We start from the raw sequence: 15,654 nt of genomic DNA, 5'->3' as shown, positions 1-15,654 counted from the left end.
TGCGTTACATAACAGATACAAACAAAAAAATTGCAAATGTACAACATGCAAAGTTACATAAGGAAGAGATAGAAACAGTAAGAGAAATTGCAGATGTACAAATAGTAGAGTCACTCAAGGAAGAGATACAAATGGATATACTCTAAGAGTCACACAGGAATGGTAGAAAGAACAAAGGTCTACTGCATATACTAGTGATTAGAGTTATCTCTATATACATAGGGAAGGGATACGAATGGATATACTCTAACAGTCACAAAGGAATGGTAGAGAGTACAAAGGTCTACTGCATATACTAATGATTAGAGTTATCTCTATATACAGAAAAGCAGCGTTCTATTAAGTGGGGTCGGACGGGGGTTGCAGTCACAGCACCAAGGGAGGGTGGGAGGGATACAAGGGTATGGAGAAAAGGCAAATCAGAAAAGGGGAAGTTTCAATTCTAGTAAGGATTATTATTATTATTATGCATGTCTTTCTTCACCTTTATTAACATAGCAGGTTCAAAGGTAAAATAAAACAACACCTTCACAAACCACATCTCCCATGAACCTTGGGAGTACTCATAGTAACCATTAGTCCAATCACTCACAATCCAACAGTCTATAAATACCACAATCAAACGTAGTCCTTCCTCTTCTTCACTGACGGAAGTTAAGAGTGTTATCCTTCATTCCATCTTTGAATTTGAGCCTAAGAGGAAATGTGGAGAAACGTTAGAGATTCTCGAACATAACTCCAAATTAGGTATGAGCAACATGTTATAATGGCACCACGCCTGTACAATCCTATTTACAGTAGTCATTGTAGTAACTAATCAACTTCTATTATTGAAGTACAACAGCCAAAACATTTATATATAGTGAAAAACATTGCATTCAGAATCACGATAGCAATTAGTGCATTTGCAATTAATTAATATCCAAAATGCTTCTCTGAATGACAGGTCTCCAGTTCGTTAGAGTGCAGCATAGTGTACAGTTAAGAAAAAACCCTTATTTGTATCCCAGGGTGGGAAGCATGGATCTACATGCCAGGGGGGGATAATCCCCGCCTCCGCATCCATAATAGAATTTAAACTTTCCTTCATGTTAACTAGGACATTTTTAATTTTGTGTAAGGACCGGGGGCAAGGATTATGCTTGTTTAAAGTTTACTGACCACCAGCATGTCTGCCTCTTGGATTGGTTTAAAATAAAATCTCTTTAAGGTCGAATCCAAGCACCAATCTGCCACATTCATGATATCCTCCAGTCTGCCCCTACCTGAACAGCCTTGGAGGCCATATCTCCCCTGATGGAATGAGCTCCGAAGTCGCTGATATCAATACCAGCTTCTGCAATAACCCATCTTACCCCTCTGGAAATGGTCGGAGATGACATGGCCTTGTAAGGCTTTTCGATGGCAATCAGGAGTTGCCGATCTCCTGGAGGGCGAACCTCCAATTTCATGCCTTCATATGTCTTAAGGCATCTAACCACACACAGTTTAGAGTTATCAGGAAAAGCTGGATAAGATACCAACCTGGTATAGTTTTCCTGGAGATATTGAAGGTAACCCCTTTCAGGGTAAAAATCGTAGCTGAGGGGTCTAGAGGTCTAACGTCCGAAGCTCTCTTGCAAGAGATGAGACAGAGCAAAATAGCCAGCTTCGCTGAGATCTCCTCCCTGGAAAGGTATTGATCGTCCTGCCAGGAGATCAGCAAACGTAGGACCAGAATAAACTCCAACAAGCCCGCATACCAGGGCTCCGAGGGACGGGACATCCTGATGCTGTTGAGGAGCTTACTTACCCATGGGTGTTCACCCACTGGAACATTGTTCACTAGAGAATAGCCGGCTGAGATAGCCGACCTGAAGGAATTGATGGTACAATATGCCAGGCACAGCAATCTTAAGAATACATGTGTTATTCCTGCTGACCGTCAGAAAACTCCTCAAGACCTGGCTTTTCGAGCAGTAGCAGCATTCCCCACCCCAGCACCTTGAGACCCTCATGGGTGAGTAGTGCGCTTTACAAATGATATGATTGATTGATTGTATTTTAGCTTCACACTTCCGTGCAAGATTGTTTCTGGTCCCGGGTCAAGCAGTTGACGAGCTGGACGACTGGGAGCCTAACTGAGCCAGCGGAGCTCCTTCTCTCATTTATCTCACCCAGAGGAGGATAATAGTATCGGCGCCTTGACCGGTTTGCTTTGGCTCCCCTGGGCACCCTGCAGGGTTCTGCTCCTCCAACACCACAGGAGGCAGAGTTGCGATAGCGAGGGGTCCTGAGATCAGCTGCATAGCAGCCGCTGCAGAGTGAGAGCCGAAGCGGCCCAGCCAGGTCTGGGTGCGGCTTGCGGTGGCCAGAAGCCCCTGCTAGGGTAACCCTTCTCTCTTCCTTCATTCCCTCCACCTTCAGGCATGGCCGCAGGCAGACGCAGGAGTACAGGAGCGGTACTGACCGAGCCTCTCCCACCACCAGCAGCAGGGTGGGGGATAGCGGGAGAACTGCGGCTGAGGTGGCGCAAATTCTTCGAGAGATCTCCCCGCTCCTCCTGCCTCCGGCCTCCGGATTCAACTGCTCCCTGTCTCCCTCCCTCATAACAACCACGACGCCCGGCATTTACCTGCATTCACCTGCATTCGCCTGCATTCACCTGCATTCACATGCATTCACTTGCATTCACCTGCATTCACCTGCATTCACCTGCATTCACCTGCATCACATGCATTCACCTGCATTCACTTGCATTCACCTGCATTCACCTGCTTTCACCTGCATTCACCTGCATTCACCTGCATTCACCTGCATTCACATGCATTCACCTGCATTCACCTGCATTCACCTGCATCACATGCATTCACCTGCATTCACCTGCATTCACCTGCATTCACCTGCATTCACCTGCATTCACATGCATTCACCTGCATTCACGTGCATTCACCTGCATTTACCTGCATTCACGTGCATTCACCTGCATTCACGTGCATTCACCTGCATTCACCTGCATTCACCTGCATTCACCTGCATTCACCTGCATTCACCTGCATTCACGTGCATTTACCTGCATTCACCTGCATTCACCTGCATTCACCTGCATTTACCTGCATTCACCTGCATTCACCTGCATTTACCTGCATTCACCTGCATTCACCTGCATTCACCTGCATTCACCTGCATTCACCTGCATTCACTTGCATTCACGTGCATTTACCTGCATTCACCTGCATTTACCTGCCTTCACCTGCATTCACCTGCATTCACCTGCATTCACCTGCATTCACCTGCATTCACTTGCATTCACCTGCATTCACTTGCATTCACCTGCATTCACCTGCATTCACTTGCATTCACGTGCATTTACCTGCATTCACCTGCATTCACCTGCATTCACCTGCATTCACCTGCATTCACCTGCATTCACCTGCATTCACACGCATTCACCTGCATTCACCTGCATTCACCTGCATCACATGCATTCACCTGCATTCACCTGCATTCACCTGCATTCACCTGCATTCACCTGCATTCACCTGCATTCACATGCATTCACCTGCATTCACGTGCATTCACCTGCATTTACCTGCATTCACCTGCATTCACCTGCATTCACCTGCATTCACCTGCATTCACCTGCATTCACCTGCATTCACCTGCATTCACTTGCATTCACGTGCATTTACCTGCATTTACCTGCATTCACCTGCATTTACCTGCATTCACCTGCATTCACCTGCATTCACCTGCATTCACCTGCATTCACCTGCATTCACTTGCATTCACCTGCATTCACCTGCATTCACCTGCATTCACATGCATTCACCTGCATTTACCGGCCTAACTGACCAATTGGCGAAGAGAGGCGAGAGGCAAGGAGTGAAGGGAGCAGCCTCCACAGGGCAGCAGGTAAGGCCCCTCGGGAGGGCCTGAGGCTGCCAGCTCAGGCTGGCACGCTTGCCCCCTCCTGGAGTCTCGCCCCCGCAAGCATGACAAGCATAGCCTGCCTCACTCTTACGCCACTCTCACGCCACTCACCCTACCCACCTAAGCTCCTACACCCGCCTCTGCTCAACAACGCCCCCCCCCCGAGCCTTGCTCCTAAAAAGGCAGGGGCGCGAAGAGTCGAGGCGGGGGTGGCGGTGACGAGGATAGTGAAGCAAACGCCAAACAAGAATAGCGGGAGGAAGAAGGAAAGGAAAGAAAAGCAGCAAAGGCGCTGCGAAGGCAGAAGGCCGGGGTAAGAAAAGGGCAAAGCCTACGGTTTGTCAACTGACCCGGAGTGCCCCACTTGGCAATTCAGGAGGGAGGGCAGGAGTGAAAGTGGACTGAGTCCCGCCTCCCGCAAATACCAAGAGGACCCGTGCACCAGCAAAAGGCAAAGGCACGAGTCAACCAGGAGGAGGGAAGGTATCAACCAGAACTTTCCAGACGTCGGTGCACGAACATGACGCTTAAAAAGAAGCAGTTAAGCATCAAGGGTCTAGACCCTGTGGAGGACGAGCCCTTTAGGCCTGCACAAAAAAGGAAAACAGGAAGCGCAGCCATCTCACAATCTCAGGAGCAAACCAGCTTCAACGCTCCCCATCAAGGGCTCATCACTCAGTTCTTTCAGGCCTCAGGCAGCCCAACAAATACACCGGACAATCCCCCAGGAGAGAAAGGCGAGGCAGTGACCACATTCAAACCAATAGGATCCCCAGGAGACAACAAGGGTCAGCGTGGACACCACCCTAGAGTGGGTGCCCGAGAGTCTGCCGCCATACAAGAAACAGGGAGCCCTGAGAACACTCCAAAGTCTGCAACTAAGGCCAAGAGCCCCCTGCGGACTATGGCAGAAATCCACCAGTAGCCCAAAGAGGCGCTTGCGGCCAACCCTCCTTTAAGAGACCAGCCTTAATCGCGACACCCGGGAAAGACAGTCAGACCAACTCCCCAGGGATAGACGATCCAAACACCTCTTTCCTACAAAAACTAGAGCTGACTATTGAAAGAACCTTGGACTCAACTCCAATAAACTTTGGAAGGAGTTTAGACGTGAGGAAGCCCCACACAGAGGGTTGGAGCCCGATGGGCCAAGAAGCGCAGCAAGACGCCACGCAAGAAGTACCCCAAGAAGCCTTAAACCTGTTAGCATTGAGAGAAGCCTTCAGGTAGGACTACGCACTCCTTTATAACACAATGTTGAGTCCTTCCAAGTGGGCGGTATGGGATGGTAAATCCTTCTGAGTATGAGGTAACTTTAGATCCTTAAAGTAGGGAGAGGGGGAGACGTTCCCACTAAAACAAAAAACCTCCAAGACATCAGCTGGTAAGAATGTGGAAGCAGACAACACTGGAAACTACCTCCCTGCAAATAGCCGAGCAATCAAGGAACCTCAGGCAGGACCATGTAACATGAACATCGCAGAAGCCCAAGGAAAAGGGACCCTGAGGCATTATCAATCGGCACAATAAACAATGACCCACACGAAGAAGCAGCTCCAGTGGAAAAGGCAGAAGGAGCAGCAGTAGGGGCGGATTCCAGGAAAAACCTGAAGAAAAACTGAAGAAATCGAAAATCAAAAGAAGGTAATTTTTTACCAGCAATGTTGAACTCTGGCAGCACAGCGAACATATTATAAAAAACACAAGAGGGACCCTGAAGTGCAAATCTCAGGGGGCAAAATCAGGGAAACAGCAACACAATAAACATTAGAGGAAGCCCCCTCAGTACTGATAACATTAAACTAGTCCCACACAGACAGCATCACAACTAAATCACTTTTTTTGGTATTTTATTATCAGAAAAAATATATATATCATTATTTCCTATACTCGATAGTCAATAGTTTTTCAATAAATATTTCATACATAACATTCATACAATTACAAAGAACTCACATCCAGATCCAATTTGTGAGAGTCAAAACACAGACGAAGCAGTAATAAATTGAGGTACATGTCTCAACAACAGAAAGTACAAAAAAAATACAAAAAAATTTACTATATACATCGGCGCAATTTGTTGTGACTTTGTATGTTCATGATGTTTGTTATGTTTTTGTGAATAGTTTTTGTATGTATATAGTATAATTTATTGTATATTTTTTTGTACTTTCTGTTGTTGAGAATTTTATGTATGAAATATTTATTGAAAACTTTTGACTATCGAGTATATGAAATAATAATATATATATATTTTCAGATAATAAAATACCAAAAAAAAGTGACTTAGTTGTGATGCTGTCTGTGTGGGACTAGTTTAATGTTATCAGTACTGAGGGGGCTTCCTCTAATGTTTATTGTGTGAGCACAGCGAACATAAACCACCCAAAAAAACACTTTCCCCCATCTTCAACTTCAAAAAGCCAAATAATGCCCAGGTGACAAGGGAAGAAAACACCGAGGTAAACGAGGATCGAAGTCGACTGAACACATATTGGGAGGGTCCACAAATAGCAGGGCAAACAACAGAGAAGACTCAGGAAGAGGCAGTCGGGCAGCCCCCATCACAGGAGGCTGCCAGCACACAGGGCTGCCGCCTCCCTGGGTTCGGAGCTCTTATATAGTGCGGTGAAGCGCCAAAAAATCAACCAGGAGGGCGGCACGAAGAGGAAAGAAGGGCTGGACTGCCAAGGGATGTATGATGTTACAACGCATACTTTTACAACGCATGCCTTTACAACGCATTTTTTACAACGCAACATCCTTTACAACGCATTCCATTACAACGCATGCCATTACAACAAATTTCCTAAAACTACCAGTACAACGCCTTCCATTACAACGCATACTACCTTTACAACGCATACAGTTACAACGCATACCATTACATTGCATGTATGGTAAGTATTAGATAGTATAGGGGTAAAAATTACTATTCTAACTTCAGGGGGTGCCACAGTAGGGTAAGTGTTGGATAGTGTAGGGGTAAAAAGTACTATTCTAACTCCAGGGGGTGCAACAGTAGGGTAAGTGTTGGATAGTGTAGGGGTAAAAATTACTATTCTAACTCCAGGGTGTGCAACAGTAGGGTAAGTTTTGGATAGTGTAAGGGTACTATGCGTTGTGATGGTATCGTTGTAATGGTATGCGCTGTATGACTGTGTTGTAATGACATGCGTTGTGATGGTATGCGTTGTAATAGTATGCGTTGTAATGACTGCGTTGTAATGACATGCGTTGTAATGGATCTTGCGTTGTAAAAGTTTCGTTGTAATGGTAGTGCGTTGTAAAAGTTGCGTTGTAAAGGTTGTTTCCCCTGCCAAGTTGGTTACAAGGCAGACACCAGGTAAGAGCCTCCTCCAATAACACTAAATCAGAAGTACCAGAGGCTCTCCATGGGGGAGGATAGATCAACACTGCTCACGTCCACGCACAAAAACCATCCAGCACTTCACAAGGTGTTGTTCACCCCCGGATACACAGCCAAAGGCTCCTACGACATTCTGAACAGGTCCAACATCTTATGTCTATTCGGACACATTGACACCTTGGCACAGATAACCTCTGATAACAGAGTGGGTAAAGTTCAGAAGGTTAGACAGCGACACCCACGGTGACTCCACCTTAGTCGTCTTCACCCAACAGCAAGTACAACAGGCGGTTCTTGGCGAGGCACCACATCTCGCACACTGGGGCATAGAAGTCACCGCACTTAGCATGCTGAAATACCCACACATGCTCAAACCCAAACACGATGAGCGGGGCATACATCAATCCTCAGAGGCGCAATGAAAAAAAGCCCAAGAGGGAGAGATAAAGCCGAACGACCAACAACTCCGATAAAAAACAGTATCTCGTACAGTGACGCGCAGCGCAGAGCGCAGACGCCCAGGCAAGACCAGGTCTACCGGGAGCATCCATGGCAACAGCGTCCCTAACCAAAGATGTAGCAATGCCAGCAGAGGATGCTTAACATCAAGATGTGTTCAGCAACGCGAACTAACCCTCATCTCATGGAACATCGCAGGGTTCAGTAACATCTTTAGGGGCGAGGAAACGCAAGACTACCTCGCAAAGGGGGATATATTGTGCTTCCAGGAGACATGGGCTAAGTCAAAAACCCTATTTGCGGCTTCTAAGAACATCACATACTAGCGACCAAAAAGACCATCTTTGGCCGCCCGTCAGGGGTTTTATCCATTTTCATCTGTCAGGGGCTGTAGACCCAGGAGTCTGTCAGGGGGCTGTAGACCCAGGAGTCTGTCAGGGGGCTGCAGACCCAGGAGTCTGTCAGGGGGCTGCAGACCCAGGAGTCTGTCAGGGGGCTGCAGACCCAGGAGTCTGTCAGGGGGCTGCAGGACCAGGAGTCTGTCTGGGGGCTGCAGGAGTCTGTCAGGGGGCTGCAGGACCAGGAGTCTGTCAGGGGGCTGCAGACCCAGGAGTCTGTCAGGGGGCTGCAGGACCAGGAGTCTGTCTGGGGGCTGCAGGAGTCTGTCAGGGGGCTGCAGGACCAGGAGTCTGTCAGGGGGCTGCAGACCCAGGAGTCTGTCAGGGGGCTGCAGACCCAGGAGTCTGTCAGGGGGCTTCAGACCCAGGAGTCTGTCAGGGGGCTGCAGGCCCAGGAGTCTGTCAGGGGCTGAAGGCTCAGGAGTCTGTCAGGGGCTGCAGGCCCAGGAGTCTGTCAGGGGGCTGCAGGCCCAGGAGTCTGTCAGGGGCTGAAGGCTCAGGAGTCTGTCGGGGGGCTGCAGGCCCAGGAGTCTGTCAGGGGGCTGCAGGACCAGGAGTCTGTCTGGGGGCTGCAGGAGTCTGTCAGGGGGCTGCAGGACCAGGAGTCTGTCAGGGGGCTGCAGACCCAGGAGTCTGTCAGGGGGCTGCAGACCCAGGAGTCTGTCAGGGGGCTGCAGACCCAGGAGTCTGTCAGGGGGCTGCAGGACCAGGAGTCTGTCTGGGGGCTGCAGGAGTCTGTCAGGGGGCTGCAGGACCAGGAGTCTGTCAGGGGGCTGCAGACCCAGGAGTCTGTCAGGGGCCTGCAGACCCAGGAGTCTGTCAGGGGGCTGCAGGCCCAGGAGTCTGTCAGGGGCTGAAGGCTCAGGAGTCTGTCAGGGGCTGAAGGCTCAGGAGTCTGTCGGGGGGCTGCGGCCCAGGAGTCTGTCAGGGGGCTGCAGGCCCAGGAGTCTGTCAGGGGGCTGCAGGCCCAGGAGTCTATCAGGGGCCTGCAGGACCAGGAGTCTGTCAGGGGCTGCAGGCCCAGGAGTCTGTCAGGGGGCTGCAGACCCAGGAGTCTGTCAGGGGGCTGCAGACCCAGGAGTCTGTCAGGGGGCTGCAGGACCAGGAGTCTGTCTGGGGGCTGCAGGAGTCTGTCAGGGGGCTGCAGGACCAGGAGTCTGTCAGGGGGCTGCAGACCCAGGAGTCTGTCAGGGGGCTGCAGACCCAGGAGTCTGTCAGGGGGCTGCAGGCCCAGGAGTCTGTCAGGGGCTGAAGGCTCAGGAGTCTGTCAGGGGCTGAAGGCTCAGGAGTCTGTCGGGGGGCTGCGGCCCAGGAGTCTGTCAGGGGGCTGCAGGCCCAGGAGTCTATCAGGGGGCTGCAGGCCCAGGAGTCTGTCAGGGGGCTGCAGACCCAGGAGTCTGTCAGGGGGCTGCAGGACCAGGAGTCTGTCTGGGGGCTGCAGGAGTCTGTCAGGGGGCTGCAGGACCAGGAGTCTGTCAGGGGGCTGCAGACCCAGGAGTCTGTCAGCGGGCTGCAGACCCAGGAGTCTGTCAGGGGGCTGCAGACCCAGGAGTCTGTCAGGGGGCTGCAGACCCAGGAGTCTGTCAGGGGGCTGCAGACCCAGGAGTCTGTCAGGGGGCTGCAGGACCAGGAGTCTGTCTGGGGGCTGCAGGAGTCTGTCAGGGGCTGTGTTGGAAATGGGATCTCCGGCTGGCCAAGGCTTTCGCCAAAGTCAGTCAGAGACCACCACACCCAAGTCAGGGCAAGGGAGTTACACGCCAAGATAACCCCTACTCACCCTCTAGGTAACGTGGCGCGAGCAGCAAGGCTAAACTTGGAGGCGATGTAGGCTAAGTATTTGCGCACGCACCCCAGCAACAACAACCAAAGGCCCACCACAAAGGAAACTCCACACAAGGTTATATAAAAATAGCCTTTGTATTACACCAAAACACATTAGATAAAACACACACTTTACAATGTGCCAGAGGCACGGGCAGAATTTACAAGGGGATATTTACAAGACAGGGCCACCTGGACCACTGTCAGGAATCAGCACTTTTAGAAATAACAATACAATACTTGTAGGCCTAGAACTTAGAACATAGCCTATCAGACAGTACCTTCCGTCCTGGTTGCACGGGATAATGCGAGTGACCTCCTTAGTAAGCTTGAGCGGGCGACCCAGCGAAGCGGCGCGGCTCAGGGGAGAGCGGCGCTGCTCGAGGCTTGGACGGGCTGCCGGCACGGTACAAGCGTTTCTCTGGGGCGACCAATGTGTGCGGCTCAGAAGAGGAGGGGGAGGCAGGATGCGGGCGACCCAGCGAAGCGACGCGGCTCAGGGGAGAGCGGCGCTGCTCGAGGCTTGGACGGGCTGCCGGCACGAGCTGCCGAGGGGAACGAGCGAGGCACACTTCAGCGAGGCCCCAGGGGCCCAGGGAGATCAGACAAGTCCCAGCAATTTGGCAGGGAAGGCACCATAGAGTCCACTGGTCCTGGGACTCTGGTCAGGGGGCAAGCTTAGTATCAAGCCCTTGGAATATCACTTATAACAGAAGATCACTGTAACACAAAATAGGACATAAAGCACAAAACCAGTACCCACTGGTAACTGGTAAGTCCCCCCTACGCAATCCTAACCACCCTAGGAACAGGTCACGCAGGGAACCAGGACCTTACTAGCACCACCTGCACTAGCAAGAACAACCACCTCAGTATCACAATACACATAGGGGCATAGACCTGGGGACAAAACACATGATGCAGAACCTACATTCAGCGGTGTAAGGAACACATGACGCATCAACACACGTTCAGCGGTGTAAGGAACAGGGCACATAATGTATCAACAACACATTCAGAGGTGCAGAACACAGGGTGCGCAAAATATACTACACATTGTACATTTCCTAACACCCAAAAGCAATAGGACATAGATCATAACAGCATCTAAACCTTTAGCGTAGAACTCACAAAGTCCAGGTTGCGCCACTTGCGCCAAGACCTAAACGTAGCAGCTGCCCACTACTTGCTGGGCAGCTGAGGGACAGAACAGGGGGCCTAAACGCTGCAGCTGGCACTAAGTGCTGCGCAGCTGGGGAAAGGCCAGGGATGAAGGAGTGCGCCTCACTCCTAAAGTCCAGAACATGTCCCTAGGGAGGAAGAAAGACCTACACGGTGCAGCTGCCCACTACTTGCTGGGCAGCTGGAGTCAGAACTCGCCAGGGGCTCTCACTAGCCCCTCCGGAACACTGCGCCACACAGAGCCATCTGGCTCTCGGAATACTGGGCACCTGAACCTCTCTGGGCTCGAAAAACAAGAATGCCCCTTGAGCCTCTCTGGGCTCGTGAATAGGGTGGGGGGCCTTCGCTGGAGTCCCCCCTCTGGGGACTCGAGATGGCCATCTGGGCAGTGGGGTCCCCCCACGGGGGACCTAGGAACACCTGGAGAGCCACTCTGGGCTCGAGAACACGGAACTGGCTTCGAGCCTCTCAGGGCTCACGAAACGACATATGGCCCAAGAGCCTCTCGGGCCCAGAACACAGGCGGAGTCCCTCTGGGGGACTCGGCATTAGGGGAGGCCCCACGGGCCTCGGCACACAACGAGCCTCGCTCTGGAGGGGAGGGGCAGGCACTTACCGGTCTCTGGTGCTGCAGCTCTTCTCTGCCCGGCGGCTCTTCACGGGAGCTCCCGCTCCTCGGGGGCTCCCTTCCCACACTTCTCCCCCTCTCTCCGGGGCTCTCCTCAGGCTGGGGAGCCCTGGGGACAGACACAACTTCCTTGGCCGGGCAGGAGCGCGGGGTGGCCTCCCGTCCGCTCCCTGCCGGGCTCTCTGTACTTCCGGGTGCGCGCGGGGAAGCCCTCGAGGTCGGGCCAATCCCTGCGCGGCCCCAAGATGACGCGTCGGGAGTCCCTGCAGACGAGGGCCAATCACAGCGCGGCGGCGGGACTTCCTCCGGCAAACCGGAAGTCCCGCCCCGCATCAGGCACCGTAGTGCCTGACTTCCTGTTTTGCGGCGCTCGGGCCGCGGCGGTGAATCTCGGGGGTATTTACGAGGGGTGGCACCCTCGAGGTCTCAAATAAATATAAAAGCGAGGTGGCACTCGCAACCTAAATAAATAAATGAGAGAATACCCGCAATTATGAAGATAAAGCCAATACCGGCATAAAGCAGGGTGGGCTCCTGTGAGGGACACGCAAAGGGCAGGAGCGCTTCCCTCCTCGGGAAAACGACAGCGCTCTGCCCAGAAAGGAGAAATAAAGCGCTCCCAGGGCGCTAGGGGCACAGAGAGCACCAAGGGCCCTATGAAATGACCCCCACAGCCAGGAGGGTCCAGCAAAGTCCTTCAGGAGTCCAGGGGCTGGGCAGGGCCCAGGGGAGGCAAGCCTTCCCCCTGGGCCCAAGCAGCAGCACGCCCCTGGTAGGATTCAAGTTGGGAACAAGAACCTTTTCATGGGGTCACAGCCCCTCTTTTATACACCTTTTCCCTTTGTCTTTAGGTGCAGGGTGGGGGCAGAACCAGTCGCAGCTGGTTCTGGAGCACTCTTGATGGCCCAACCACCCATTTCATTCACTGGGGAGGCTAGGGTCATCAGTCACACCACAGGGGGGCGGAGCCAGCATTGTGTGGGGAAAACCCAGCCCATCCAGGACACAGGTACACTCCTCCCACACATCACTCATGCTAATCTCCCACTCACCACCGGGGCAGACCCACACAGACTTCCTGGAGCCTGGCATCCCAGCCAGCTCCAGCCAATCACACGCCAGCACCCTCACAGCACACGTACAGCCATGTCTAGAAATGGCGCTTCCCTTCTAGACACATACATGCTGCATACACCATCTCGCAGCATTCACTCCCCCGAGTTCACACATACCAAACTTGACCATGCACACCTCACGCATCAGGAACTACCAGGGACACAGACATTCCCCATGCATTCCTATGGGAGGGCAGGCCAATCTCACACACGCACTCAGGGAGAGCACGCACTTTACACTGCGCCACAGTGTCAAAGTGCGCAAAGGACAGAAATCACTATAATTTAAGGCAAAAAGTTCAGGGGTGAACCTGCCACAAGGCCCAAGTCCAACAGGCTGCAGGACCAGGAGTCTGTCAGGGGGCTGCAGGCCCAGGAGTCTGTCAGGGGGCTGCAGGCCCAGGAGTCTATCAGGGGCCTGCAGGACCAGGAGTCTGTCAGGGGCTGCAAGCCCAGGAGTCTGTCAGGGGGCTGCAGACCCAGGAGTCTGTCAGGGGGCTGCAGACCCAGGAGTCTGTCAGGGGGCTGCAGGACCAGGAGTCTGTCTGGGGGCTGCAGGAGTCTGTCAGGGGGCTGCAGGACCAGGAGTCTGTCAGGGGGCTGCAGACCCAGGAGTCTGTCAGGGGGCTGCAGACCCAGGAGTCTGTCAGGGGGCTGCAGGCCCAGGAGTCTGTCAGGGGCTGAAGGCTCAGGAGTCTGTCAGGGGCTGAAGGCTCAGGAGTCTGTCGGGGGGCTGCGGCCCAGGAGTCTGTCAGGGGGCTGCAGGCCCAGGAGTCTGTCAGGGGGCTGCAGGCCCAGGAGTCTGTCAGGGGGCTGCAGGACCAGGAGTCTGTCAGGGGGCTGCAGGCCCAGGAGTCTGTCAGGGGCTGCAGGCCCAGGAGTCTATCAGGGGCCTGCAGGCCCAGGAGTCTGTCAGGGGGCTGCAGGACCAGGAGTCTGTCAGGGGGCTGCATGCCCAGGAGTCTATCAGGGGCCTGCAGGCCCAGGAGTCTGTCAGGGGGCTGCAGGCCCAGGAGTCTGTCAGGGGCTGCAGGCCCAGGTGTCTGTCAGGGGGCTGCAGGCCCAGGAGTCTGTCAGGGGGCTGCAGTCCCAGGAGTCTATCAGGGGCCTGCAGGCCCAGGAGTCTGTCAGGGGGCTGCAGGCCCAGGAGTCTGTCAGGGGGCTGCATGCCCAGGGGTCTATCAGGGGCCTGCAGGCCCAGGAGTCTGTCAGGGGGCTGCAGGCCCAGGAGTCTGTCAGGGGGCTGCAGGAGTCTGTCAGGGGGCTGCAGGCCCAGGAGTCTGTCAGGGGGCTGCAGGAGTCTGTCAGGGGGCTGCAGGCCCAGGAGTCTGTCAGGGGCTGCAGGCTCAGGAGTCTGTCAGGGGCTGCAGGCCCAGGAGTCTGTCAGGGGGCTGCAGTCCCAGGAGTCTGTCAGGGGGCTGCAGGAGTCTGTCAGGGGGCTGCAGGACCAGGAGTCTGTCAGGGGGCTGCAGGAGTCTGTCAGGGGGCTGCAGTCCCAGGAGTCTGTCAGGGGGCTGCAGGAGTCTGTCAGGGGGCTGCAGGAGTCTGTCAGGGGGCTGCAGGACCAGGAGTCTATCAGGGGCCTGCAGGCCCAGGAGTCTGTCAGGGGGCTGCAGGCCCAGGAGTCCATCAGGGGCCTGCAGGCCCAGGAGTCTGTCAGGGGCTGCAGGACCAGGAGTCTGTCAGGGGGCTGCATGCCCAGGAGTCTATCAGGGGCCTGCAGGCCCAGGAGTCTGTCAGGGGGCTGCAGGAGTCTGTCAGGGGCTGCAGGCCCAGGAGTCTATCAGGGGCCTGCAGGCCCAGGAGTCTGTCAGGGACCTGCAGGCTCAGGAGTCTGTCAGGGGCCTGCAGGCCCAGGAGTCTGTCAGGGGCCTGCAGGCCCAGGAGTCTGTCAGAGGACTGCAGGAGTCTGTCAGGGGGCTGCAGGCCCAGGAGTCTGTCAGGGGGCTGCAGGCCCAGGAGTCTGTCAGGGGCTGCAGGCCCAGGAGTCTGTCAGGGGGCTGCAGGCCCAGGAGTCTGTCAGGGGGCTGCAGTCCCAGGAGTCTATCAGGGGCCTGCAGGCCCAGGAGTCTATCAGGGGCCTGCAGGCCCAGGAGTCTGTCAGGGGGCTGCAGGAGTCTGTCAGGGGGCTGCAGGACCAGGAGTCTGTCAGGGGGCTGCATGCCCAGGAGTCTATCAGGGGTCTACAGGCCCAGGAGTCTGTCAGGGGCCTGCAGGCCCAGGAGTCTGTCAGAGGACTGCAGGAGTCTGTCAGGGGGCTGCAGGCCCAGGAGTCTGTCAGGGGGCTGCAGGCCCAGGAGTCTGTCAGGGGCTGCAGGCCCAGGAGTCTGTCAAGGGTGGAGTTCTGGACTTTTTGGTTCCGTCCAGAGGTGTCAGGGATAACACCCGAAGACCCCGGAGTTCTACCTGTCTCGGTGCACAAACAAACAGAAACACGGGCTTCTCGATGGTGGCGTCAAAGACCAAAGGTTTATTACTGCAGGGACACAGAAGTCACAGAAACTGCACACGGGCAGTGTCTAGGAGCCTGTTCAATTTGTACAAAGAGGGTTACTCCTTAAATACTAAATATTCTGCTCGGGGCAAATTCTTTACATGTTACCACAATTCTAAACATTCGTGTCTTGAACAATAAATATTTGGCGTTGCACAGGAATTGTCAACAGTATCTGATGTCGAAACATTACGAATGAGGGGTTCCCACTATTCCATCATAATCCCATGTCAAATTCTCATTCAAGACCCGGACCGCCTCATCGTAAATTTCGT

This window comes from Lissotriton helveticus, chromosome 10 (genome assembly GCF_964261635.1).
Source record: "Lissotriton helveticus chromosome 10, aLisHel1.1, whole genome shotgun sequence".
In the NCBI taxonomy this organism is placed as follows: domain Eukaryota; kingdom Metazoa; phylum Chordata; class Amphibia; order Caudata; family Salamandridae; genus Lissotriton; species Lissotriton helveticus.
The sequence above is the reverse complement of the archived record's forward strand: the minus strand, read 5'-3'. Positions refer to the sequence as shown.